The 25,658-nt window shown below is 50.3% G+C and overlaps 1 protein-coding gene across 6 annotated transcripts in view; it reads right to left on the minus strand.

Moving 5' to 3' along the window:
- Positions 1 to 20,119, minus strand: part of LOC135174250 (oocyte zinc finger protein XlCOF6-like) — a 76,859-nt gene extending 56,740 nt beyond the window's left edge. For 3 of the 6 annotated variants that reach the window (XR_010301829.1, XR_010301827.1, XR_010301830.1), the window contains exon 1: positions 19,794 to 20,119. The gene's annotated coding sequence lies outside the window, so the exon portion shown is untranslated. Of the gene's footprint in view, positions 1 to 7,667; positions 7,754 to 16,171; positions 16,296 to 19,793 lie in introns of those variants that run through there. The other 3 variants (XR_010301826.1, XR_010301828.1, XM_064141471.1) reach the window with 3 other exon arrangements.
- Between the last annotated feature and the right edge of the window lie 5,539 nt (positions 20,120 to 25,658).

Below are 25,658 nucleotides of genomic sequence, written 5' to 3' on the forward strand. Positions count from 1 at the left end.
GAAGTACCCTGGTAGAGTTAGCATTGGCTTCGTGTAAACATAATATCCTTGGGTTTGATGTTCTAGCAGGTAGAAGATGGCATCTTCCTGACGGAACATTATGGAGCTTTGGTGCTTATGAGGTGAGGAATAAGAGGCAAAGGTTAGTCCGTACTTGCGTTCGCTTATTGCAAACAGCTCCTCCATTGCCAAAGTCACACATTACTTGTGTTGCACAGTATCCATTGCCAGCTGCAGCTAAGCAAGGTATCACTGAAGTGATAGCTGATCTTGAGAAGAGACAGATTATCTCTAGAACTCATTCTCCTTACAATTCACCTGTTTGGCCAGTCCGAAAATCGAATGGCCGATGGAGATTGACAGTAGACTTCCGGAAACTAAATAGTAACACTCCTCCTCTTACTGCAGCAGTTCCTAGTCTTTCATCCACAGTGACAGCAATCCAAGCGGCTTCTCACACCTGGATGGCGACTCTAGACATGAAGGACATGTTCTTCATGGTGCCATTGAGAGAAGAGGACAAACCGCAGTTTGCTTTTACCTGGCAAGGTATTCAGTACACATTCAACCGTCTTCCACGAGGGTACAAACACAGTGCAACCATTGCACACAATGCACTTGCAGCTTTGCTTGACACTGTTCAACTTCCTAAGGATATTAAGATGTACCATTACATTGATGATATCTTGGTGGGAGGGAATGACAAGGAGCAAGTTGGTGCAGTGTCTGAGAATATCCGAGAACTGTTGACTAACCAGGGTTTGACCATTCCAAAGGAAAAGTGTCAAGGTCCAAGTCAAGAGGTAAAATTCCTGGGATCATGGTGGGTAGCAGGTGCAGTGTCTGTGCCAGACGACACTCTTCAGAGCATTGAAAAGGGCCAAATACCCCAAAATAGAAAAGAGTTACAACAGTTGTTGGGTACTCTGGGTTACTGGAGGAAACATATTCCAGGTTTCTCTGTAATTGCCCGTCCTCTGTATGATTTGCTTAAGAAGAACAAGCATTGGGATTGGACTCCAGAACATTCTGATAGCCTGAGGTTTCTCAAGGCCGAACTAAAGGCATATCAGAAGTTGGGGCCCTTACACCCAAAAGATGCCCTGAGGGCTGAATGGGGTTTCTCCACGAATGCCTCATACTGTGGAATTTTCCAGAGAGGACCCAATGGTCCTAGTAGAGCTCTCTTGTTTTCCTCAACAGCATTTAAGGAGGCCGAGATTCGGTACTCGGATTGGGAGAAGGGACTTCTTTCCCTAACTCGAGCTGTTAAGGAAGCAGAAAAGCTTCGTACTGCACAAGATGTTGTAGTGCAAGGCCCATTTCCTCTGCTAAAAGCGATCCTTAAAGGAACTCCTCCACCAGAAGGAATTGCCCAAAAGGCTACTGTTAGAAAGTGGTATGCCTACTTAGAGGGAATTTCACAGCTGATGCCGCTGAAAGAGGGACCTACAAAGGTATCCAAACTTCAGCAACCCATAAATCCTGATAAAGCTCTGCTTAGTCAGCCATATAAGCCTTCTCCTATTCAGGTAGCCCCTGAGATGACTGCAGACTCCGACAAATCGGGAGTGTGGTTCACAGATGCATCCTCTCGGAGGGTAGGGGCGAAGTGGCACTACAAAGCCGCTGCCTTGGAGATTGCTACAGGCCAGACCATCACTGAAGAAGGTGATGGCAGTGCACAGGTAGGGGAGTTGCGTGCTCTTATAATAGCAGCCGAGAAGGGAGCAACAACTATTTACACTGATTCTTATTCCACGTTCAAATGCGCCACTGAGTGGATTTGCCAGTGGGAAGCGAATCAGTGGAAGGTATCAGGTGCGGAAGTCTGGAGAGTCGAAGACTGGAAAAGGCTATTAGAGATTGGCCGATCCAGACCCCTCAAGGTTGGTTGGGTAGAAGGGCATTCCAAAAAGCAAACACCAGCTACCACCTGGAATAATCAAGCTGATTTCCTGGCAAAGATCAACATAGTGGATGAGGACAAAGGAGAATGGTGGAGATTAGCTGAGTGGCTTCATATTAAAAGAGGTCATTCAGGAAAAGCAGACCTTTACTTCGAGTGTAGATCTAGAGGATGGCCAGTTTCTATGAGTACCTGTAAGGAACTCATTTCATCTTGTCCACAGTGCAGAATCAGGCTTAAAACAAATCATCCCAATCTAGCTCCAGCACAGCATATCAGAGAGGACAAAAGGTTATGGAGCACATGGCAAGTTGACTATGTGGGTCCTTTAAAGCCCTCACACGGGAAGAAATACATACTGGTGGGGGTGGAGGTGGTTTCAGGATTAGTCATGGCTACAGCAACTAGTGCTGCCACAGGAGCTCAAACTATTGAGGTCTTAAAGCAGTGGTTTAGTGTCTTACCAATGCCAGAGTACATCCAAAGTGATAATGGATCTCACTTTACAGCATCTTCTGTACAAGACTGGGCTAAGGGTGAAGGGATTACATGGGTGTTCCATACTCCCTATTATCCTCAAGCTAATGGTATTGTAGAGAGAACAAATGCTCTGGTTAAGAAACATGCCATGGTATCCAAAGGTAACTGGGATAAACGCTTGCCATACGCAGTTTTCATTGTGAACAACAGATGGGGTAATTATGGTAATCCTAAAATAAGGGCATTTTGTCCTGACAATCCAGTGGAGAATGTTAGTCATCCACCAGATAAATCTCAGCACTCTCAACAGTCATTACACAAATTACAGGTGGGACAACCAGCAATGGTAAACTTGCCTTCAATTGGAGTTGTGCCTATGACCCTGACAAAACCAAATGGGTTGTATGCTTGGGAAGCAACTGATGTAAGTGGGAAGACTCATCGTATCAGTGCACAATGGATTCTCCCAGACTTCTGAACTGCTTTTGCATATACCAGGTTTTCTGCTTTGTAAATATTCAATAAAGCTTTGTTTATTCAGGGGGGTGGGCATAAGTATTAAGTTAGTTTGAATTAGAGTTATGCTTATGTATTAGTTATGTTAAGGGTTAAATGTAAGTTGTATTTCATTTTTGCTTTTTCGATTCTTGGCTTAATGTGAGCCAGGGGGTGGAGTATGTCATGGAGAATAGCAAAGGCTCTCTAAGCTTTTGCTATATTGTGTAGTTTCTAGTGCCTCACATTCAAGCAGAAGCATCGAAAAACCAAAACAATCTTTCAGTCCCATGGGAAGATTTCTCCCTAGAGTAAGTGAAAGGTAAACACTGGCCAGGTTTCCTTTTCACTTGGCCTTGCTTTCCAGACAACAGGGTATTGTTTTGGTTAAGTAGAAACGACTTTCTTAGGCCTGCCCAGCACCTGCAGGTGGGCTGGCCTGAGGAGTGGTCTTTACTTTGTTTAGGTAATGTTATCCAATTGTATAAATTGCTTACTGTTTTTTACCAATGTATGTGAACAACGTAAAAGTGGTCTGAATTGTGGGCTAGTCCTGTTTTGGAACATTATAAAAATGGTGGACAGGCCAGGATCGAGGCTTTTGCCTTTTGGCTTTTTGCTCTTTTGCCCTGGATCTCACCCTCGCTCCTGTCCTTCCCCGGACTTAACAACAACAAACTGCTCGCCGATCTAGCCTCGCCTCGGGCGGACCCCGAGTCGCAGAGGCTAAAGCCTGCATGCCTGGACCCTCATCGGGAGAAAGGGACTCCCTGCCAAGCTACAGACTGTGAGTAGCTGACGAACTGTTAACTCAAACCTCAGAGACTCGAAAGAACTCTCTTTAAACATCATAGACTCTTTAATTTGCCATTTTCGGAATGTTACTTTGATCTCAATCAAAAAGAATTCACAGTGGTGGTGTAGTTTCGGGAAGAGGGAATTCGCATTCTTTGCAATAAATCACTGATAAAATAGTCAACGCCTCGCGTATTTTCCCCTAACTCTGCCGCGAAACTGCGTTCTACGACAGCACCTTATAGCCTGCCCTGGTTATATGGTTGATGTAAGCAGGTTGCATAAGCTCACACACTTAGCATGTGGGCCCACCTGTGCTCTCTCCATATTTGGGGGTACCAGACCTGCAGACTCTACCTTATTTGGCATGTTTTGGCCTGCTGCCAGATGCTTATTGGACAGTATTGTGGCCAAAGGACCATCAATCTCGGCCCACATCTCATAAATTCAGTGTTCCTGCCACCTTCCTCCACCCACCTCTCCTAGCCTCTTCGTGGCCTGGGGCCACTACCACTGTATGACTCCATCCCACAGTACTTGGCACTGAGCCAGTAGGCTATCGACCAAGGCACTCCCGGCCGGCCAGCGCTCCCAGCTCGTCGCTGCTCCGGTTCACCGTTCCCAGCCCAATCGTGCCTGTGCTCAGCACACCCCAATATCCAAACTGAACTATCTAGATCCACAAGGATCAAACACGTGGCTTTTGCTACACATATTTGGGACCACAGAGACTGTGACTCCAACTAGTGAGTAAGTGAACAATCTCGATTTGAGCAGCTAAGAAATTTCAGTGACTTGAGCAGTGGCACTTTATGCCACAAGACTACCCAAAACCTTTACAAACCTCTACCAAATTCCTGAATCCTGCTGTAAATAGCTATTTTGTAAAATAATTTCACAACCACATACAAAGAACTTGGGTGGGTTAATTGTATATAAGTTTGGGGGGGGAATTCTCTTTGTATATATCATTAAATTATTTAAAACCTTTCAAAATTTGGCCTCATACCTTACCCCCAAACGCAGACAAAACCCCTTCACAACACTCAAGAATGGAAGGTCCTGAGACTAAAGGCCAGGAGGACCTGGAGGCCTGAAAGAAGCAGCAACAGGTCAAGGGGGAAGGGTTACAGATGAGGGGTGGGGAGGGACCCTGTCTCCTCCTAACACAGGAACTGATCAAAGGGGACAGAGGGAGTGAGAGCTCAGGTGACTCCCGTCACGGAGTATGGGGTGGGGTGTGTGGGTAGGACCCCCAAGGGCCTGCTTGGGAAGTGGTGGATGCCAGGAGGTGTCAGGGGACTGTCCTGACCCAGGCAGGCTTTGGCTCTTTGTGCTTCCAGCCTCAGTTGCTGCCTCCACCCTTGCAGGTAGAAGCCAGACTGAGCCACACAGCTGCTGAAGATGAGCCAGCAGTGTGCCTGTGCCCAGGTGGCCAAGAAAGCCAATGGCATCCGGGCCTGCATCAGGAAGAGTGTGGCAAGTAGGACAAGGGAGGCTATTCTTTCCCTGTACTCAGCACTGGTCTGACCACACCTTGAGTACTGTGTCCAGTTCTGGGCCCCTCAATTCAAGAAGGATGTTGAGGTGCTGGAACGTGTCCAGAGAAGGGCAACAAAACTGGTGAGGGGCCTGGAGCACAAATCCTATGAGGAGAGGTTGAGGGAGCTGGGCCTGTTTAGCCTGGAGAAGAGGAGGCTCAGGGGTGATCTTATTACTGTCTACAACTACCTGAAGGGGCATTGTAGCCAGGTGGGGGTTGGCCTCTTCTCCCAGGCAACCAGCAATAGAACAAGGGAACACAGTCTCAAGTTGTGCCAGGGTAGGTCTAGGCTGGATGTTAGGAATAAGATCTTCACAGAGAGAGTGATTGGCACTGGAATGGGCTGCCCAGGGAGGTGTTGGAGGCACCGTCCCTGGGGGTGTTCAAGAAAAGCCTGGATGAGGCACTTAGTGCCATGGTCTAGTTGATTGGTTAGGGCTCGGTGATAGGTTGGACTGGATGAGCTTGGAGGTCTCTTCCAACCTGGTTGATTCTGGTTGATTCTATGAACTAAGTCCTCTCTCCCCCTGCAGCCTTCACCCTCCATCTCTCCATTCATTGCTCCATCTGAACTCACTTTGTGCCCTATCAGAGTCCCCAGGGCCCCACCAAGGTCCTAGGCTCATCCACACACCCAGCATGGCCCAGCAGAGGGACCTAGATAATGGTACCCAGGAAAAGAAGTGGGAGGAGTTCAAGTGAGCAAGCTGCAGGGGTGGCCCAGGGGAACCTCCTGAGCTTCAACAAGAGCAAGTGCAGGCTCCTGCACCTGGGCTGCAACAAGCCTCACAATCAGCACAAGCTGGGGGAGGAGCCAACAGGAAGCAGGCCTGAGGAAAAGGACTTCGGGGTGCTGGGGGACAAGGAGCTGGACATGAGCAGGCAGTGTCAGCCTGCAGCACACAAGGCCAATGGCAGCCTGGGCTGCACCAACAGCAGATGGAGAGAGCAGATTCTGACACTGCCCTGCTGACAGCTCACCTGCACTGCTGCATCCAGCCCTGGAGCCCTCAACACAGTAAGGACAGGGACCTGACTGACAGGGTCCAGAGGAGACCACGAGAATGATCAGGGCCCTGGAACAGCTCAGCTCTGAGGACAGGCTGAGGGAGCTGAGGGTGTTCAGCCTGGAGAAGAAAAGGCTCCAGGCAGACCTAAGAGTGATCTTCCAGGGCCTGAAGAGGCTAAATGAAGGCACAGAGACTGCTCCCAAAGGTCTGCAGGGACAGCAGGAGGACAATGGCTGCAAAGCAGAGCAGAGCAGGTTGAAATTGGATGGTGTGCTAGTTTGAAGTAGGGTAGAATGTTTTGGTGAGAAAAACTAGACTACAGGCTGTGAAATGAAAAAAAAAAGTGGTGATGTCTACTTCACTCAGAGTCTCACTGAGGAGTTTGGGAAGGAGAAATGAAAACATGAGATAACACTCCCGCCATTTTCACTCACTCTCACTTGGGCTGCTGGCTGAGCAACATCTTACTCTCTAACCTCACCCTTCATTTGGACTAACCCACCTTTGCTTCTTAACCTCTTGGCCAAACCTCTATTCTTCCTTGGGACTGGGGTAAGGTTCAGAGGGGCTGGGGGAAGCTGCAGGGGTGGTTGAGAGCCCCTCGTGGGAACTGAGGTTTCTGGGAGGGGAGTTGTGTTTCTGTATTACCTTTTACATTGTATATTTCTGTCCATAACTGTATATGCTGTAAATAGCTGCTTGTATATTGTGCTGCTGTGAATAAATAGCTTCATTCATATTTCCAGAGCCAGCTGAGTCTAGTCTGGGTGATTTCTAAAGTGGGGGGGGAGGGGCAGGGAACACCCAAACCATCACATATTTTTTTATTTGGCACACCAACGAGGGGCAAATTCATTTTGAGTGATTATTAATTACTTCTGGGATCAGAATGAAGCTAATGGAGCAGCTGTTTTACTTAGTGGGGGCTATTGTGTGGCCTGTTTTCTCTTGTCTTGTGTATAATTGGATCAAAGCCCACATTGGTTGTTTCTTGTTTAATGTAATTTTTAAGAAGGTCATAGCTAAACTCAAAACCATTCTCTGGAATTGGGGTGATCTCATTCTTGGGCATGCTGGTTTTAATGTCACTGAAAATTCTACTAGTAATATTACAGGGGTTCTTGCCTACTTCTACTGCATTAATGAGCAATCAGACTACTGCCTTATCTAGGGCACTGTGATGGTTTGGGCTCTTACCTGCCCCCCCACACTTTTGGATTTGCCCCAGCTAACTCAGACAGCCTCTGGGAATATAAATGAAGCTTTTTATGTTACAGCAGCAAATATACAGGCAGCTATTTACAATATATACAGTTATATACAGAAATATACAAAGGATAAACAATACAGAAGCACAACTCCCCTCCCAGAAACCTGAGTCCCCAGGAGGGGCTCTAAAACCACCCCAACACCTCCCCTTGCCCTCTCAACCTTACCCCAGTTCTCAGAAAGAAGAGAGGTGCAGCCAAGAGGTTAGGGAGCAAGGTTAGTGGGAGCAGGGTTAATGAGATGTGACCAGGTCTGAAGGCAAAGGCAGAAGTGAGAAACAAAATGGAGAATGTTTACTTCTTCTTCCCAGAATTCTCAGCGTGACTGTGAGAGAAGGAGACACAATTGTTTTTCATTTCACTGCCCATTATCTAGTTCTTTTACCAAAACATTCAAACTAGCACAGGCACTAATCAGAGTGATTCAACCCAGAACTGAAATGCCAGACCCTTGTTCAGAATTTTAGTCACGCCAGTCTGTGGCATTTCTGGTGTGTGTCATCCTAGGTCTTATAATTTTTGATTTTATAATACTTTTAACATTCTGTGTGAAAAATTCAAATGCAGTGCCTGTGAAAGCTAAAAAGAAAGAGAAAGGGACAGTGTCACATAAACACTGTCCAAGCCAAAACAAAGATAACTCAGGGGCACAGTGAGGAACACCACCTCCTTCCCAGCAAGTGATAGCCACTCCACCGCCCTCTCCACATTCTGGGAAAGCTGCCAATGTTCCTAGTGGGAATGGTAACATGGCAGGATTGGCAGGCTTCCCAGGAACACAGGTGAGTACTCAAAGCCAGGATGTTCCTTCAACTAATAACACTAGTAACACTAACTCAGCCAGTTCGAATCCCCAGGCAGCAGACAACAAGAACCCTGTTAGCTCTAAGGCAGATCTGAACTCACAGACCTCAGGCCAGACCCCCAGTGATTCAAAGCCTCCAGTAGACACGTCAAAGTCTGTGGCAGCTCAAGCCATTTTGGCGCCAGCCAAAGCCCAAGCAAAAACACATTAGACAAAGTGTGATTCGAAAGAGGACGTAAGAGAGGGGACCTCTGGTGAGCAAGAGGAGGAAGAGGAGACATTTAGTCTTCAGGATTTGGTGAACATGCTCAGATCCCAGTACCCTGACGAGAGAAGTGCTGCGAGGTTGGCTGCCAAGAAAGAGGATGGTTCCAATGAGTTTAAGAATGCTCTTATGAAAGTTCTGTTTCTAGGCCAGGGACAACCAGATCAACAAGAGGAAGAGGAGAAGGATGACATCCAGGATTCCAACGATCCCCTCAGAGAGGTCAGGGAAGTTAGGAAGGAATACTCGAGGGAATCAGGTGAACCAATCCTAAGTTGGCTGGTGAGATGCCATAGCTTTGGCGCCAATGTCCTGCAGGTAGGAGACAAGTCTGCCAAGCAGCTGGGACCACTCACCAAGGCAAGTGCAGTGGACAAATACCTAGCAAGTCTCTTGGTAAGGTTAGCTTGTGGACACGCCTTCTGTTGGCTGTGGCTATGAGATATCCTTCCCGAGATGATCTGCCATGGGCAGCCAAGAAGTGGAACACCATTGAGCAGGGAATTAAGCTTCTGAAGCAGTTTGCTGTGAAGGAAGTGCTCTATGGAGATCATGGCACACATGAGCCTGATGACATTCCTCTTGGAACAGGTCTCATGAAGAAGCTAATAAGCTTGCTTCTTCATTCTGTGCTAATATCTTGGCTAGCAAGTTTCTATCAAAGAGTGATAATGGAAGATCTTTCACTGCTGGTGAATTCACTGACCAGCTCAGGCAGGTAAGAGGACAGCTTGGCACATTCCGCCCCAGACTCTGCTATAAAGACTATGACCGCAGAGATGAAAAAGAATGACATCAAAGACAGCAACAAGGAAGGTATTAAAGATGGCATGAAAGAACTGAAGGAGTATCTCAGAAACATTTCCAATCTGGTAAAGGATACCGTTCCTGCATCATCTGAATGGGTGCATGTCTCTGCAGTCAGGAACAGACGCCCACCTCCTGCAAGGCAATTCCAGCCCAGGAGGAGACAAATTCCACCGAGACAGCAGCAATCACGTGCGTCACTGTGGATACTTCTGAGGGACCAATAGGTTGAGAACATGAACAAGTGGGATGGTCAACCTATTTCAGCTCTGTCAAAGAGAGTCAGCGAACTGCAGAGTGGCAGAAACAGAGGCAATAATGCCAGGAAAGTAGCTGTCACTTCTTCAGCTCCCCAGAGCAACTGCAATTATTCCAACAATTGCAATTTCACTCACAACAACACCAATCATTGTGTACACCACACATGCCATGTTCAGCATTAGGGGTGCCCTGCCTCCAGCCAGGAGGAGGAAAGGGATAGTGGAGAGAACCAAATCTATTGGAACGTATTCATTAGGTGGCCTGGCAGTTCAAGAGTTCGGAAATACAGGGCTGTAGTTAACACAGGAGCTCAGTGTACTTTGTTGCCATCCAATTGCAAAGGGACAGAGTCCATATCTGTTTTTGGAATCACTGGTGGATCTCAAGAGTTAACCAAGTTGCAGGCTGAGATCAGTTTAACTGGTAAAGAGTGGAAGACACATACTATTGTAACTGGTCCTGACGTGCCTTGCATTCTGGGAATTGACTTTTTGAGACAAGGCTGTTTCAAAGATCCTAAGAGTCACAAATGGGCTTTTGGTATAGCATCTGTAGAGATTGAGGATGGTAAACTGAAATTGTCCATTAGACCTGAACTTTCAGATGAATCTGCAGTTGTGGGACATCATGACATAGGGGACCTGGAAGTGCCAATTGCTACTCAAACTGTTCACCACAGGCAGTACAGAACTAACTGTGACTCTTTGTTGCCCATTCATCAGCTGAATCATCAACTGGAGAGTCAGGCTGTCATCGAGAAAGCTCATTCACCTTTCAACAGTCCCATCTGGCCTGTGTGCAAAGCTAATGGTGATTGGAGACTCACAGTTGATTTTCGTGCCCTCAACGAGGTGACTCCACCCATGAGCACAGCTGTGCCGGACATGCCGGAGCTCCAGTACGAGCTGGAATCGAAGGAGGCTAAATGGTATGCAACCATAGACATTGCTAATGCTTTCTTCTCTATTCCCATAGCAAAGGAGTGCAGGCCTCAGTTTGCATTCACCTGGAGAGGAATCCAGTACCAGTTCAATCGCTTGCCTCAGGGGCGGAAGCACAGCTCAACCATCTGTCACTCAGTCATCCACAATGCACTGGAGAAAGGTAAAGCTCCAGAGCACATCCAGTACATCGACCACATCATTGTGTGGGGCCAAACTGCTGAGGAAGTCTCCGAGAAAGGTAACAAAATCATTGACATTCTGCTGCAAGCAGGTTTTGCCATTAAGAGAGACAAGGTCAAAGGACCTGCCAGAGAAATTCAGTTTCTGGAAGTGCGGTGGCAGGATGGTCGCTGTTACATTCCTCAGGATGTGATCAACAAAGTCTCCACCATGGCAGTTCCCACCAATAAGAAGGAGACTCTCTCTTTCTTGGGTGCAGTGGGATTTTGGAGACTACACATTCCTGGATTCAGTCAGATTGTCAAACCTCTGCATGATGTGACTCGTAAGAGAAACAATTTCGAGTGGGGACCTGAACAACAAGCAGCCTTTGATCAGATCAAGCGAGAAGTAGTCCATGCAGTGGGCTTGGGACCTGTGCGATCTGGTCCAGACATTAAGAACATTCTGTACACGGCTGCCAGTGACAATGTCCGACTTGGAGTCTTTGGCAGAGAGCTCCAAACGAGACACGTGGTCGTCCTCTTGGTTTCCGAGGTCATAGCTACAGAGGTTCAGAGACAAATTACTCCCCAACTAAGAAAGAAATACTAGCAGCCTATGAAAGAGTGAAAGCAGCTTCTGAAGTGAGTGGAACTGAGTCACAATTGCTTTTAGCTCCTAGACTGCCAGTTCTTAACTGGATGTTCAAGGGCAAAGGTTCATCACCACATCATGTCACAGATGCAACCTGGTCTAAATGGATGGCTTTGATAACCCAACGAGCACGAATGGGTAATCTTGACCGACCTGATCTGGTGGAGGTGATCACCAACTGGCCGGAAGGCACAGACTGTACCAAACCTCCAGAGGAGAAATTAACTCGTGCTGAGGAAGCTCCTCCCTATGGTGATCTCTCTGATCAGGAAAAGAACTATGCTTTGTTCACAGATGGTTCCTGTCGTCTTGTTGGGAACAAGTGAAGATGGAAGTCAGCAGTCTGGAGTCCAACCAGGAGAGTTACCAAAGTGAGAGATGGAGAAGGAGAATCCAGTCAGTTCGCTGAGGTAAAAGCTGTTCAGCTTGCTCTTGATGTGGCTGAACGTGAGAATTGGCCTATCCTTTACCTCTACACCGACTCGTGGATGGTAGCCAATGCTCTATGGAGTTGGCTAAAGGACTGGAAGAAGCATGGTTGGCAGAGGAAAGGAAAGCCTATTTGGTGTGCTGATCTATGGCAGGACATTGATGCACAGCTGGAGAGCATTCCAGTGAAGGTGCGGCACGTAGATGTACACATGCCTAAGAGCAGAGCCACTGAGGAACATCAACATAACCAGCAGGCAGACCAAGCTGCTAAGATTGCTCAAGTTGATACCAACTCTGATCTTGACCTTGATTGGAAACACCGAGGTGAGCTGTTCTTAGCTCGGTGGGGCCATGACTCATCTGGACATCAAGGCAGAGATGGAACATACCGATGGGCACGTGATAGGTCAATTGACTTGTCCATGGACACTATCACCCAAGTCATCTATGACTGTGACATCTGTGCTGCTATTAAGCAGGCTAAGCGAATCAAGCCCTTATGGTATGGTGAGAGATGGTCAAAGTACAAGTATGGAGAAGCCTGGCAGATTGACTACATCACTTTACCTCCATCTCGTTCTGGCAAGCAGTATGTGCTAACGATGGTAGAGGCCAGCACTGGATGGCTGCAAACCTATCCAGTTCCACATGCTACTGCACCTAACACCATTCTTGGCTTGGAGAGACAGATCATGTGGAGACATGGAACTCCAGAGAGAATCGAGTCAGACAATGGCACTCATTTCAAGAACAATCTTGTGACAAACTGGGCCAAAGAGCATGGCATTGAATGGATCTATCACATACCCTACTGTGCTCCAGCTTCAGGGAAGATTGAGCACTACAACGGTTTGCTGAAAACCACCCTAAAAGCCATGGGGGGTGGAACTCTGAAAAACTGGGACAAACATTTAGCACAAGCTACCTGGTTGGTAAATAGTAGAGGTTCAGTAAACAGAGCAGGACCTGCACAATCAGACTCGGTCCAAGCAGTAGATAAAGTTCCTGTTGTAGGTGAGAAGAATCTGTTAGGGAAAACTGTTTGGGTATTTTCACCTTTGGGCGAAGGGAAACCTGTCCGAGGGGTGGTGTCTGCTGAAGGTCCTGGTCACACCTACTGGGTAATGCAGGAGAAAGGTGAAATCCAGTGTGTGCCACAAAGAAATCTAACCTTAGCTGAGAGAGTTTAATTCAGAGTGTATCATACAAGCTGTTAGGAGTTTTCTCTTCTAGGTACCATCGGCGTCCAACACAAAGAATCTATGAGAGAATCTACAGTATGTGAGCACGAACCCAATGTCACCTGGGAGTCCCTCTTCTCATCTCATCTCTGAGGAGACAAACTGTTCTGAGCTTTTGAATCACCTACATCTGAGATAGCCGCAATGAAGTGTGAACTGAACTTGTGATATTCATTAGTGTAAATAACGATTTAGATTATATCAGTTCTTAGCAATACTCTGAGTGAAGTAGACAGGGGTGGATTGTGCTAGTTTGAAGCAGGCTAGAATGTTTTGGTGAGAAGAACTAGATCATAGGCTGTGAAAGGAAAACAATGGTGATGTCTACTCCCCTCAGAGTCTTGTAGAAGAAAGTAAACATTAGATAACACTCTTGCCATTTCTGACTTACTCTCGGGATGGGCTTTGACTGAGCTGTATCTCCCTAACCTCACCTTCGCTTCTTAACCTCTTGGCTGAACCTCTATTCTTCCTTAGGACTGGGGTAAGGTTGAGAGGAGCAGGGGGAAGGTGCAGAGGTGGTTGAGAGCCCCTCTTGGGGACTCAGGTTTCTGGGAGGGGAGTTGTGTTTCTGTATTACTTTTTACCTTGTCTATTTCTGTCTATAACTGTATATACTGTAAATAGCTGCTTGTATATTGTGCTAGCTGTAAATAAATAGCTTCATTTATATTCCCAGAGCCAGCTGAGTCTAGTCTGGGTGACTTCTAAAGTGTAGGGGGGCTGGGTACACCCAAACCATCACACCAGCCCATGGGAATCCACCACTGTTCTTGGGAGCTGATTCCAGTGCCTTAGTGCAAGGGAGGAGCTTTTCCTTCTGGACTGCAGGCTTCCAATTCAGCTCAGTTCCTGCAGCAGCTACTTCAGAGCTGCCTCTTGAGCATCACAAACTCTGAGGCACAGCTGCAGGACAAAGCAACTCCCCTGCAACTTCCAATCCAAATCTAAAAGTTCCAATTTTAAATTCATGGCAGGGGCCAAGCTCAAACCTAGCCCCCCCCCAGCTCCCACCCAGGTTTACAGAATTGCTTATTTACAGTTTCACTAAGTTCTGCTGAGTGTCCAGATCCAAGCATTCAAAGAATAGTTTGAACTGGAAGGGACCCCAAAGCTCAGCCAGCACCAACCCCCCTGCCATGGCCAGGGACACCTTCTACCAGAACAAGATGTTCAAGACCTCATCCAATCTGTCCCTCAACACCTCCAGGGATGGGGACTCCAGCACCTCCCTGGGCACCCTGTTCCAGTCCCTCACCACTCTTGCTGCAAAGAAATTCTTCCTCATCTCCAACTTAAGCCTCCCCTGCCACACGTCCAGGCCATTTCCTCTCCTTCCATCACCTGACACTGCCAAGAAGAGACCAACCTCACCTCAATGCAACCTCCTCTCTGAGGGCAATCAGCTCTCCCCTCAGCCTCCTCTCCTCCACACTCAACACCCTCATCTCCATCAGCTGCTCCTCCCCAGCCCTCTTCTCCACACCCTTCCACAGCTTTCTTGCCCTTCTCTGCACCTGCTCCAGGTCCTCAATGACCTTCTTCCACTCACTGCCCCAAAACTCACCCCAGTATTCACCCTGTGGCCTCACCAGGGCCCAGGACAGGGGAACAATCCTGCCCTGGCCCTGCTGCCCACACCACTGCTCAGCCTTGCACACCACTGCAAGTGCTGCACTCACTTTCACCAATCATTTCCTTCCTTTGACAGCTCAGCAGGCAGCAAAGAGCACAGCTGCAATTTCTTGCTCTGCTTCTCAAGCTCCTCCAAGGAAACTTCGGGACTTCTACCCAACAAAACCACTCAGGACAGGCTGCCCCCACTCAAATCAAAAGCAAGGCCTCAGCCACAAACAGACTCTGGACATCTCATCCTGCTCTCAATGCTTCTCTTCTTCCACAAAGCATTCCTCCATCTCCAAGAGCAGCAGGGCAGAGTGCTCCTGACAGCAGAGGAGACAAAAGCTCTGCACAGCTATCAGCCTGCAGGCAAACAGCAAAGGCTCCACCTGACCTCAGTCTCTCTCTGGTCAGGAAACCTTGAGAGGAACTGAACAGCAGCCTGAAAGCTGTCAGCAAATCTTTCTGCCTAAGGAGATGGAGCCTAACAACTCCCAGACACCCACTCTGCACATGGCTGCCTCCTGCCTGCTGCAGCAGGGAAATGCACTCAGGCTCAGCTTTAACAGCCTGTTGGGGCTTTGCCTGGGGCCTTGCTTGCTGCTCTATAGGGGAACTGCACCAGAAAACACTCTGCAGGCTCCCTCAGCTGGAAGCACATCAAATCCAAACACACAAATGCCTCCACACACACCACTGGAAATCCCCAGCTGGCCTCAGCCTAACATGCACAAAGAGCCTGCTGCAGACAGGGCAATATTCCTCCTGCCCACAGCTGCCAGCTCAATTCACATCTTCCTGACACAAATCACTCCACATGTGCCTGACACCCTCCCTCCAGGGCTCCAAGGCCAGGCCACATGAGGCCTCAAGCAGCCTGATCCAGTGCAAGGTTTCCCTGCCCACAACTAGAACATCTCCCTAAGGTCCCCTCCAAGCCAAACCATTCCATGACTCCAGGATCAAACACAGGACACACAACACCCACAACAACAGGCCTCAGATGGACAAGCATCTGGCAGCTCCCTTTGCACAGCCACAGCCCAGCACTCATGCACACCACCAGAGCACACTCCAAGCACAAAGCTCTCTCCAACACCAGTGGCTACCATTACAGCAGAATGGAGCAGCTCACAGCCCTCAGCAGCTTGCAGCAGCTCCCTCTTGCCCCAGTGCTCAGCACCATCCCTCCTGCCTCCATTCAACTGCCCTCAGCTCCCAGCTGCACACAGCAAGACTCAGAAGAGAGATGCTCAGCATTGGAAAGCTCAGCACAAAGCCACTGCAGCAGAGCCAGCACAGGCACTGCACACAGCATTTGACTTCTCCGCTGGGGACAAGATCTCAGCCTGCTCAGAAAACACTCCACGACCTCTGCCTGCACACCTCAGACACTCTGGAGCACAACAACAACTTTCTCAGGCTGGCACAGACAGGGGAAACAAAGTCCAGCACAGGGGGGGGGCTGGCTCTGACTCACCAGCACCTCTTTTACAAAGACTGGCTGAGAGAGCTGTGGCTGCTCAGTCTGCAGAAAACCACCTCTGGGCTCTCCTTGGAGAGGGCACCTACAGGTAGGCTGGGCAGGGACTCTGCAGAAGGGCCTGTGGGGATAGGACATCAGGCAGTGCATTAAAACTGGAGCAGGGCAGAGTGAGGCTGCACAGCAGGAGCAAGTTCTGCACAAGGAGGCTGCTGACACTCTGCAACAGCCTGCCCAGGGAGCTGCTGAAGGCTCCAGCCCTGCACACAGTCCACATCACAGCTCATGTGCTCCTGGGCAGTCTGCTTTGGCTGCACCTGGCCCTGCTCACTGCCACAGGGTGAGCACAAGATGACCTCCGAGTGCCCCTTCCAACACCATTCCACCTGGGCAAGTCCTGCACCCAACACAAACTGCACGATGAAGCCCTGCAAGAGCCTGCCAAGGCCACTGCTGCACTCCCTCACCCTGCAGCTGCTCAACAGCTCTGCAGCTCTCATGCTCAAGGCCAGGCCTCAGTGCTCGTCTGGCACTGCTCAACCCAGCAGCTCCACTCTGACAGCTTCAAGCCTTTGGCCACACCAAACTATGCTCTCATTCTACCAACTCCAACAGCAGCAGCAAGCTCCACAACCCTCATGCTTCACACACCAAAAACACCAACTCCAGAGATGCAGCCCAAGGCAGAGGACAGCTTTTATTGCTAGGGATTCCTGTGCCACCAGCTTGGCAAAAGCTAAACCCTTTCAGCTCTCCACTTCTGCCTGCAAGAGCACACAGAGACTCCTCAGCCCCTCTCAAAGCAGCTAAACACAAACTCTCCACACCAGGCTGGAAAGGATTGGCAGTGCAAAGGCAACTCTTAGCAGGAACTGCACAGAGCACTACAACAGCAGCTTGGCCACCACTCTCCAACAGACCTCCCCAGCCCAAAGCTTCCTCTCCATACTCCACCTCAGACACAGTTCTCCCAACACCTCCTCAGGACAAAGCTCTCCAAAACTCCTCCAAACCACAACAAACCCCAGGCCTCCATGCCTCCTCCTCACCTATACCTCTCTACCTCCCCTATAACAAAACAAAGCAGCAGAAAATGAGCACAGTCAAGGCCAAAATCAGCTTGCAAACCTCCTGCACACAGAAGAGGTGAGGTCCACATTGCCAGCAGAGAGAGTCAGGGAGAAGAAAACTGAGAGTGCAGCCACTTTGTAGGGGCAGTGCATGCAGGATTATGGGAATGAAATAACACAGATGACACTTCCTGGGCCACCTCCTGGACTCCCTGGCCTCAGGAGGACTGCACTTGGCAGCTGCACTCAGCCCACTTCTGAAACCCATAACAATCCCTTCAAAAGCAGATTCACCTGCAAGAAAAGGACCTGAAAGGGCCTGCAAGAAAGCTGAGCAGGGACTTTGCACAAGGGCCTGGAGTGTTAGGATAAGGGAGAATGGATTGAGGCTGCAAGAGGGAAGACCCAGACTGGACACTAGGAAGAAACTCCCTACAATCAGCCTGGGAAGACACTGCAGCAGGCTGCAGGTTGGGAGTTCCCCTTCCTAGAGGTGTTCGAGACCAGGCTGGATGAGGCCTTCAGCAATCTGGGCTGCTGGGAGGTGGCCCTGCACATGCCAGAGGGTTGCAACTGGGTGACATTTAAGGGCCCTTCCAGCCCAAACCATTACAGCAATGGAGCCAAAGGGCACAAATTGCACAGTTCAAGCTGAGCAACGGCAAAGGAACCAGGAAGGAGCAGGCTGGGGCAGTGGAAGGCAGCAAAGAGCTCAACTTCAGCTGCTGGCCAGAGCCACAGCTCTTCACAACTCCTAAAGGCCTCTAAAGCTTCATTAAGACCTTCAAAACTCATCCCAGTTCCTAAATACACCTCAAGATGCATTCAACTCTCTCAACAGCACTGCAGACACTTGCCTGAGTTCTGCCTTTGACAAACTCTTCAAACAGGCCTGAAAATTACCAGAACAGCTTAGAAAGCTCTCCAGAAGTCATTAAAACCTTTTTGCAACTCTTCCAACTCCTTCTGTAGAGACTTCAATGACTTTCTGGGTCTCCTTAGACCTTCCACACCCGTCAGAAAGGATGAAACAGGCTTAAAACTACATGGAAAATCATCAACATCTCTCTAAATCTCTTGCAGGCCTCTCAAACCTCATCACAAACCTCTCAAACCTCCCCCAACACTACCTCAAAACACAACAAATCCCTTCAGAGCTGATCCTCAATTCTTGACATCTCATTCCAATCTCTTCAGCAACTCTCAATAAGTCACACAAAGTAATGCTCAAGAGAGACTCCCCAGGCTCATTCATCTGTTTGGCACTCTTCAAACACACTCAGAGAGATCTCAAACTGCCCTAAAAGGCATCAACATCTCTGTACTGCTCTCAAACACCCTCACAAACTGATTCAAAACCTCCAAATGCCTTAGGACTTCCTAAAGCAACCTAATGAGGCTTTAAAATCTTCCTTCTGAGGCTTGAAGCTTTTCAGCAGTTTTATGGCACTCAAACTGCTTTGTGCAAACCACTTCAACAGCATCAAAATCTCTTCAAACATCACCAAAAAGGCCTGAAAATGACCACAACAGCTGCAAAAGGCATTAAAAAAAGACTGAAACTGGACAAAAGAGCTTCAAAAAATCATTAAAATTGCCTGGAAAGATTTAAAATATCTTTTAAAAAAACATTAAAAAGGCTTGAAAATAAGAAAAATATTTTTTAAAAAATGTTAGAAAAAAAAAAACACAAAACAAAAAAATCTTAAAAGGGTTTCAGAAGCCTCAAAATAATGAAAATATCTTTGAAAAAGATCAGGAAAAAGTTCAGAAGAGCTTCAGAAGTCATTGAAAGTGACCAGAAAGAACCAAAACCTCCTCCAAAGCCTCACTCCAGGCCCTGCCCAACTCCTGCACACTGATTGTGCACAGCTCTCACACAGCTTCTGCCTCTGCCACTCTCCAGCAGCCTTCACAAACCCCTCCCGAGCCTCACTACTGCCTCACAAAGCCTCACCAGCTGCTGCCAACGCCTGCAGCTGACCAAACCCTCAGCACAAGCCCTTCCAAGCCCCTGCCACTGCCCAAACCCCCTCACCACGCACCCAAACCTCTCGCCCGGAGCCTCACACACACTCGCACCACTCTGCGCCTCCTCAGCCCCGCACACAGCCGCAACACAAAGCGCCAAAAGCTCTCCCCAGCTCCTCACAGCCTCGCACCAACTCCCCACAGCTCCACAGAACCTCCGCACAGCTCTCGCCACAACCTCCCTGCGGAGAGATCCTCAGCAGCTCTGACCCAGCTCTGACTCTGCCCCTCCCGGTGCCGCTCTCGGCTCCCCCAGGCCCCGCAGCCCCTCCCGGTGCCACTCTCGGCTCCCCCAGGCCCCGCAGCCCCTCCCGGTGCCACTCTCGGCTCCCCCAGGCCCCGCAGCCCCTCCCGGTGCCACTCTCGGCTCCCCCAGGCCCCGCAGCCCCTCCCGGTGCCGCTCTCGGCTCCCCCAGGCCCCGCAGCCCCTCCCGGTGCCGCTCTCGGCTCCCCCAGGCCCCGCAGCCCCTCCCGGCTCCTCTCCCCCGCCACCCCTCACGCTCCCGCAGCTCTCTCACCGCAGCGCTGCCCGCGCACACCACAGCCTCTGCTCCAGCGCTCCCACGACGCTGCCCAGCACCAGCCAAAATGGCGCTCACGCCCCTGGGGCCGGAGCCCACAGCGCCCTTGGGGGCGGGGCCGCTCTGCCCACGCCTCCCATTGGCTCTGGCTGCCAGCTCTGGGCGGGGCCTTGCCGCACCTGCGCCCCCTTGCGCTCGGCGCCGGAGGGGCGGGAGGGAGCCCTGGGCTCAGGCTGCCCAGGGCGGAGGCTGTGGGGCTCGGGGGGGGCTGTGGCTCTGGGGGGTTCTGACACCTCCGGAACCTCTCTGCACAGCTCTGCAGAAGGCCCAGTACGAGGAGCAGGCACTGTGGGGCCAGGCCCAGGGGCTCAGGCAGGAGCACCCCTGGCTGCTGGCCCAGCACTGCCAGCTGCAGGCACTGGCACTGGGGGGGGGCTAAAGCCCTGAACCCCCAAACAGCCTCACCTGACCCCCTGTGCACCTCCAGGCAGCCCACGCTGGACCCTGGCACAAGCAGGAGGAGCCAAGGCCCAGCCCAAAATGCCCCCAGCAAAGCCACAACAGCAGCCTGAGACCTCCAAGTGCCTCCCTGGCACCCTCAGGTACCCCCTGGCACCCCAAAGGACCAGAGGCTCACTGGGGTGCTGAGGGCAAGCTGGGCACACTGGGCACAGGGCTGGGGCTTGCTGAGGGCAGGGACAAAGGCAGAGCCCAGCTTGGGGGCACAGAGACACCTGCAGAGAGCAGGGCACAGCTCCGTGCCCCAGGGCAGGCAGAGGCTGCCACCTGCCAAGTGTGGGCACCTCTGCCCAGCAAGCCCCTGCAGCCCCTGGGGCTGGAGAAGCAGGAGGTGCCCAGTCGTGTCCCTGAGACCTTCTCCTGCCTGCTCTCAGCAGCTTCAGCTCCACCTGGCACACACAAAGCCCCTGGAGCCAGCCTGGGGCCTCTGCCAGCCATACTCTGCCTTGTCCCCCTGGGGCCCAGCCTGTGCCCAGCTGCCTGCCTTGGGCCTCTGCAGCCCTGCTAGGATGGCAGCAGGGAGCTCCTGCGCCTGCCAGCAGCTGGGGGCTGAGCCCAACTCCCACATTAGCACCCCCAGGACTGCTGGCAGAGGACTGGGTGATGCCTACTCCGGGCAGGATGGCAAAGGAGCAGCTCTGGACAGCTGCAGCCTGGAATGGTTGGAGCCTGGCACTGGGAGTGGAGGGTGGCAGAGGCCATGGCTGCACTGGGTGTGAGCAGATCAATGCTCTGCTGAGCCTGGTGGCTGAGCTGAAGGGGGAAGTGGAAAGGGTTAGGGCTGGAAGGGGATGTGGAAGGGAGTTGGGCCTATGGCAGCAGGCTCTGCAGCCCCCCTCAGCAGAGGGAGGTGACCCAAGGAACAAGGGGTAGTGGACACAGCTGCCTACCAGAAGGGGCAAGGGAAACCTCTTCCGACCCCCTCCGCCATCAGCTGCCCTTGCACAGCAGATATTGGGCACTAGAGGCTGAAGGGGAGGTGGGTGAAGAGGAGGTGGGATTGGAGGGGGCAGAAACATCACTGTCTCCATCACCTCCTCCATCACTACCTGGGGGGGAGGTGTGAAGTAAATCAGCTGCCCCCTGGCATCAGAACCTGCACCCAAAAGAAGAAGAGGAGGGTGATTGCTCTTGGTGGTTCCCTCCTGAAGGGAACAGAGGGGTCCCTATGCCTGCAGACACCTCCCACAGGGCAGGCTGCTGCTGTCCTGGGGCGCGGGGCAGGGCTGGTACCAGAAGGCTGCCTGCTGTAGTGCAGCTCTCTGCTTGCTGCCCCTTGGTGGTTATACAGGCAGGGAATGAGGAGGTTGATAACTGCATCAGTGCCATTGCTGAGGGCAGAGACAGACAGAGACAGTCAGAGGCTGCTCAGCAGGTTTGCTGCTGACACCAAGCTGGGAGTCTTGTCTGAGACAGATGAAGGCTGTGAGGGCATCCAGAGAGCCCTGGAGAGACAGAGCTGGGCACAGAGCCCTAGACAGGCAGAGCTGAGCATGCAGACCTGGTGTCTGGGTTCTAGTTTAAATTCCCCAGAGGCTCAGATACAGTTGGTAGAACCAATCACAGTGTCTGGGATGCCCTTCCCCCCCTCCCCCTTTGTTGTGGAGGGCCTGTAGGCCTGAAAATAGGCTTATTTATGCCTTGCCCTGCCAGGACATGTCTTTCTGCCCAAACCCGAGGTAAACACATTAAATGGATAAAAGGAGCACAACAGACCTGGTGCCCAAGACCCCTGTTTGTAAACATCTTGTGTAAGCCCCACACGCCCAGCTCATGCCTGCCTAGTGCTAGGCCCATGTGATCACCATATTTGGACAATGTAGGCCTGTGGCTTTTGCCTATTATGGTAAGGTTTGGCTGACTGCCAACCTGATTGGTCGTTCTAGTGGCCAAGGGACCATTAATCTTGGCCCACCTTCAATAAATGGGGGCACACAGGTAAACAATGTGCTCAGACTCCCCCTGCATAGCTTGGACTCTCCTGATTGCTCAGACTACCACATTGCTTGCCTGCCTGAGTACTCACTAGCAGAGCTGTCTACAACTACCTGAAGGGACACTGTAGGCAGGTGGGGGTTGGCCTCTTCTCCCAGGCAACCAGCAATAGAACAAGGGGACACAGTCTCAAGTTGTGCTGGGGGAAGTATAGGCTGGAAGGAGGAGTTGTGCCAGGGGAAGTATAGAAGGAAGTTCTTCCCAGAGAGAGTGATTGGCATTGGAATGGGCTGCCCAGGGAGGTGGTGGAGGCACCGTCCCTGGAGGTGTTCAAGAATAGCCTGGATGAGGCACTTAGTGCCATGGTCTGGTTGACTGGATAGGGCTGGGGGATAGGTTGGACTGGATGATCTTGGAGGTCTCTTCCAACCTGGTTGATTCTATGATTCTATTATCAAGCTCACTTCTGCCTGCCTATATGTATGTGGAGCCCATGGACTCTGAGCAGCTGTGCACACCTTGCATGCCCACTGCCTTATCACTGCCTGGTAAGCCTGCCCCTGCCGCTGATTAACCAGGAGCAGACTCCAACTGTCTGCATGTGACCGGCCTGCTAGCCAGCATCACATCGTGCTGAGACAACACCACATCCTGCCTCTGCACCTGAGGTCCTGCCCAAGAATCCCTGGACAGAGCATCCAGAAGACACCAGTAGCATAAGGTCAGAGACAGTCATTTCCCCAGAAGCCAGGAGGATTCCAGCCTCAAAGTCCACGGGCAAAGACTCCCCTGAAGTTTGGACACTTGCATAGGCTGTGACGTAGCCCCGGAGGGTGATTGATAATTAATCAGAGCTTGTAGGTAAATGCTTTAATACCTCTGTAATATCTGTTGTCTCTGCCATAGAGCAGAAAGAGTTTCCAGCCCACTCTGCTGGGTGAATAGCATATAGACCCCAAGCGGCAGTAAGCTGCGGGGGAAAATCCTCTCTCTGTGTATAGTTTGAACTGTTTGCTGGTTATGAATAAGTTATGGTTGGATATTACTCCTAGAATGTTTTCATGACCACGTAGAACCCTTTTAATATTAATATGCAGTGGTTGGGAGTGGCAGAGTTCAGAATATTGAGTTTAATAAATATATTTTTTATACAACATTATCTCACACCAATTAATTTCTCCCCTCCGCCAAAACCAGCGTAGGCGGCAGAATGCCCCTCTGTGACACCCTTCTTCCCCAAAGGAAAGGAATCAGATGGAGAGAGAGGGAAGGCAAAGCAGAGCCAAATCAAGAACTTCACTGCCCTGGGGAGTTAAGAGAGGAAAAGTTTAACAACCATCTAACATTCCATTTGTCTGCTCCCAGCATAGTCAAGTTCACTGGATTACATCGAGTCCCAGTACAATGAGGAGGAGCAACTTCACGACTCAGTAGAGCCAACTGGTCAGGTTGGGGTCTCCATGTTCCCCATTTCACACAATCCCATCCCTGCATACTCCCCCTGCATGTCCCTGTCATGGAGGGCCTGTAGGCCCAAAAAGAGGCTTATTTATGCCTTGACTTGCCTGGACATGTTTTCTGCCAGGCCCCCTGTTTGTAAACAGCCCCACACGTCTCCCCTGGGTAAGTCCACGTGATTCCCATATTTGGGAAAGTCCAGGCAAGTAGCATTTGCCCATTATGGTAAGGTTTGGCTAACTGCCAACCTGATTGGTCATTCTAGTGGCCAAAGGAGCCATTAATCTCGGCCCACATTCAATAAATAGGGGAGCACAGGTAAACAAGTGCTCTGACTCCCACATGCATGGCTCAGCCGCTCAGGCCCTCAGGCACAGATCCTGCATGGCTCAGCAGCTCTGACTCTCACTTGTAGCTCAGCTGCTCAGATGCTACCTTGATAGCTCAGCCGCTCAGACCCCCAGGCTCGGATGCCATTGCATAGCTCTGATGCTCAGAGGCCCAGACCTCATGCTTTGACCTATTTGCAGCTCACCTGTCTGCGTACCTTTCTTGCAGAGCTCATTTAAGCCTGCACATATGTGATGGTTTGGGCTCTTACCCGCCCCCCCCACACACACACTTTTGGATTTGCCCCAGCTAACTCAGATGGCCTCTGGGAATATAAATGAAGCTATTTATTTTACAGCAGCAAATATACAAGCAGCTATTTACAATATATACAGTTAGATACAGAAATATACAAAGGATAAACACTACAAAAGCACAACTCCCCTCCCAGAAATCTGAGTCCCCAGGAGGGGCTCTCAAACCACCCCAACACCTCCCCTTGCCCTCTCAACCTTACCCCAGTTCTCAGGAAGAAGAGAGGTGCAGCCAAGAGGTTAGGGAGCAAGGTTAGTGGGAGCAGGGTTAATGAGATGTGACCAGGTCTGAAGGCAAAGGCAGAAGAAAGAAACAAAATGGAGAATGTTTACTTCTTCTTCCCAGAGTTCTCAGCGTGACTGTGAGCGAAGGAGACACAATTGTTTTCATTTCACTGCCCATTATCTAGTTCTTTTACCAAAACATTCCAGCTTGCTTCTAACTAGCACAATCCACCCCTTGTCTGCTTCGCTCAAAGTATCGCTCAGAATTATCCATTCTAATCTAAACCAATATTTACACTAAAACAATATATACAAGTTCAGTTCACACTTCAATCAGATGTAGGTGATTCAAAAGCTCAGAACAGGGACTCCCAGGTGATGTTGGGTTCGTGCTCACGTACTGTAGATTCTATCGTAGATTCTCTCAGTGTTGGGCGCCGATGTTACCTAGAACAGACAACTCCTAACAGCTTGAATTTAAACTCTCTCAGCTAAGGTTAAATTTCTCTGTGGAATACACTGGATTTCACCATTCTCCTGCATTACCCAGTAGGTATGACCAGGACCTTCAGCAGAAACCACCCCTCGGACAGGTTTCCCTTCGCCCGAAGGAGAAAATACCCAAACAGTTTTCCCTAACAGATTCTTCTCACCTACAACAGGAACTTTATCACCGTCTACTGTTTGGACCAAGTCTGATTGTGCAGGTCCTGCTCTGTTTACTGAACCTCTACTATTTACCAACCAGGTAGCTTGTGCTAAATGTTTGTCCCAGTTTTTCAGAGTTCCACCCCCCATGGCTTTTAGGGTGGTTTTCAGCAAACCATTGTAGTGCTCAATCTTCCCTGAAGCTGGTGCATAGTAGGGTATGTGATAGATCCATTCAACACCATGCTCTTTGGCCCAGTTTGTCACAAGATTGTTCTTGAAATGAGTGCCATTGTCTGACTCGATTCTCTCTGGAGTTCCATGTCTCCACATGATCTGTCTCTCCAAACCAACAATGGTGTTACGTGCAGTAGCATGTGGAACTGGATAGGTTTCCAGCCATCCGGTGCTGGCCTCTACCATCGTTAGCACA

Source organism: Pogoniulus pusillus, unplaced genomic scaffold, assembly GCF_015220805.1.
Source record: "Pogoniulus pusillus isolate bPogPus1 unplaced genomic scaffold, bPogPus1.pri scaffold_51_arrow_ctg1, whole genome shotgun sequence".
Taxonomy (NCBI): domain Eukaryota; kingdom Metazoa; phylum Chordata; class Aves; order Piciformes; family Lybiidae; genus Pogoniulus; species Pogoniulus pusillus.